Raw genomic sequence first — 3,451 nt, 5'->3', positions numbered from 1 at the left:
TTGTGTTGAGGGTGCACATTGTCAGCCAAAGCACCTTATTTCATACTTTGAGTACTTTGGTTTTTATTATCAAGAAGTGAAGCAAGCTTTGAACAGGGGGGAGGGGTGAAAATGTGTGGATTGCAGATTTTAAGAGTGGGCCCGGGAATGCATCAGTTCTGGATTTAAGGTCAGGGAAAACAAAATCGCTCTGAAGTCCTCTCACAACCTGCGGGCAAAACAGGAGTCCTGGGAGGGATCCGAATGCAAGCGAAAGGGGGCGAAAACCTGTGTTCTGTAAGGAGAGCCGGGCGAGGCTAGAGAAGGAGGGACAGAGGTCTCCACCTACTGAGAAAAGCCCAAGACCAGCAGGGACGGGGCACTGGGCCTGGCAGTCCCAGTCGGGACAGCACACCCTGGGCATTTGGTAAAGGAAATCCCGTAACCACAGAGGCAACGAGCAGTGGACAGTTAAGGAAGGGACGCGATGGGAAGGGTGTACCGGCAAGAACAAAGTGGGGGGAAGCGCGGCTACGTTTATTTTAAGAAGAAAAGGACCCAATCTTTTGTTTTTAATTAAATAGTGGGTGCGCCCCAAGCCAGAGGCGCGGCTGGTTCCCTTTTGAGCTTAGCACAGGGAAAAGCAAAACCAAACCAACAAAACAAAATTACTTTTATTTTGGCTCCTTCTCTCGTTGCCAGCGGATTCCTCCCTGCAGAGCCCGAGGGCCAAGGCTCGCTTTTGTTCCATTTCTGTTGTGCCTTTAGCGCAGTGGCTTGCGCCTTGGCCTGGAAAGGGTGGCTCTGGGCTTCTCTTCTCCAGGCCGGAGCTGAGTGGGTGCAAGGCTGGCCAGGCTGTGCCTCCCGCTCTTTCTGTGTCCTTCCCCTGGCTTCCCTAGGACCCTCCGAGGACCGCCCTGCCCATCACCTGCTCTCTGGGTTTCAGAAAAACACCCAGAAGGGAAGTCTGAAACTTTTGGGGAGGTGGCAGGGTCTTAAAGTGCGCCTGCCGTTGTCTTGAAGAAACTGCCCTCTCCATGGCAGAAAGGGATTTCGATGGCCAAGGGCCACCCTTTTACACCCCTCAGAGCACAGCCCGGTCAGGGCGCTGGACCCAGGATGGCCCTCAAGAGGTGGTCTGGTCAAGTCATCCTGGGTTGGGTTCTTCTGGGTGAGCAGATCACTGCCTTTGTGGATCACAAGACTTTGACTCATTATTTTGAGGAAGTAGACACCATCATCTACGTAAGATGAGGATCAGACATATGTTAAAATAAACAAGTTCGCACATGTGATTTACCCCTTAGCACAGGCAAATAGTCCAAGGTTTTTTTCAGATTTGGGCTTGGGGATGTTCCAGATAGATCACCCTCCCACTTCCTCCCAAAACCAACTTCACTGTTTTGCAGAAATGACCTTTGCTTTAAATCCACACCTAAACCTACCAAAAATAAATATTACTTTTACTAGAAGGGTTTCCTCCGCAACCAGGAATATGTAGCTCTTTGCACTATTTGAACTGCTCCCTGGAAATCCAAGACAGAATTGCTGAACACTTCACTGTACAGCCAAGATGACTGTATATCCTAAAACCTGCTGTATCTCTCATCTTCCTGTTGTTTTTTTTTAAGGAGAGAATGCTGTTCTTGGTGTAATTGATACATAGAAAACTATTGAGTTGATGTGGGAAACAAAATCGTAAGAAATCCTAGGGCAGTATCAGAAAAGGAGCATTTAATTCTGTCACTCAAAAAGGAGCCTTTCAGTTTTGAGATGTATCCACATTATACAGTCAGCTAATAAAATATAATCCCCATTCAAGCTATCACAGTAGTGCTTCGGGTGGCAGTTGGGATTTTTAGCTTGGTTAAAGCAAATAAAATACTGTAGAAGGAATGAAATTAAACTTGTTGAAACTTGGATTTGCGGAAATATAAGGCAGCTTGGAGAAGATGAATTCAGGTGGAAAATGACCTTTTTATTATGTTCAGGAAGGTATTAGAATGTCAGGAGAATTGGCGCAAAGGAGATTTATTACCCTAAACACAGTTGACAAGTTCCATTTTGTTGAGTCTTCTAGATGGCCGGTGGAAACCAGCATTTCCAGAGGTGACTGAAAGAACTTTTCAATGTCTTTGGTAATCCAGGGAGACCTGAATAGAAAGAAATGCGCTACCCCAGCTCTGTTTAGGGCTCCAGGGAGCTTCCAAAGACCTGAGTATTGAGTTTCTATCATAGAAACATTCATGTTTGTCAGAATATGTGTACTAGGTGGGTATGAGATGGAGTAAACCATCTTATATTCTTACTTTCAACAGAAAAGAAAGTTTCTTTTCTCTCTCCCTCTCTCTATCTAAGCCCATACAGGTGATTATTGCAGATACAGACTGTATCCATACATGCATGTATCCCAGATCCAAAAGAAGAGTTTTCAAAAATCTTAATCATATTTTGGAGTAAAATGAAATATATATATATATATATATATATATATATATATATATATATATTTTACATTTTGAAGTCCACATTCAAATTCATCAGAAACAGATCCAAAATACAAGCCCATCTTATATGGCCAAGAGAGCTAATTTTAGGATTTCAACTTTAAAGATGAGGAAATGAGGCTAAGAGAAGGGGAATGATTTGTCCAATGCCCTTTTAACATTGACACAAGACATTTCAGTGTGTTTGTGATTCATAAGCCTGAATTTAAATGATACAGGCCTGAACACAGCCTCTTTTCTTGACCATTTTCTCCTTTTAAAATTTATATATGTAGTTAAAAATCTATAAACTTTTAAGGATTCTCCACAATCTCTCCCCTTGCTCTTGTACTGAGGATTGAGCTCAGGGCCTTCACCATGAGCTACATTTTGACACCTGTCCCATTTTTATTTTTCATTTTGAGACAGAGTTTTGCTAAATCACTAAATTTTCCAGTTTAGGTTCACATTTGCAATCTTCAGTTCTCCTTTTCTTTATATGTTGTAGCACGTGTATCTTAATTTTATATACTCATGGCATGTGTGTGTTCTATTAAACATATCTTAAATTTTACATACGTGTGTGTGTGTGTTTCTACTTTAGAAAATAGAGTTAATGAATGTAGAGAACTATTTTGGGGTGGGGTAAGGGAATACTTTTAGTTACCTGCTGTGTCCGTAGAATATAGAAAAGTACCTAGCAATTAATGGGCAAATGATAAATATTTATTAAATGAATGTATGCATGAAGGAGAGATTTGGATCCATTTACCATCTTTCTGGCTAGTTTATGTTAAAGGAATATTATTTAATTACTTGCAAGAAAATTAATGAAAATAAACTCTTCACAGAGCCCTTGACATTTAATGAAGAGGTGATAGTCCTTCCCTGTTTCTCTTAGTTCTTGACCAGCATCAAATGTGATGCGTGGACTTCATTTTAGATCACTGAATGTTACTTCCACTAAGGCAGGGAGATTTTTTTCT

This window comes from Cavia porcellus, unplaced genomic scaffold (genome assembly GCF_034190915.1).
Source record: "Cavia porcellus strain 051 isolate PalLab524CR breed Dunkin Hartley unplaced genomic scaffold, mCavPor4.1 scaffold_15, whole genome shotgun sequence".
NCBI classification, from domain to species: domain Eukaryota; kingdom Metazoa; phylum Chordata; class Mammalia; order Rodentia; family Caviidae; genus Cavia; species Cavia porcellus.
The sequence above is the reverse complement of the archived record's forward strand: the minus strand, read 5'-3'. Positions refer to the sequence as shown.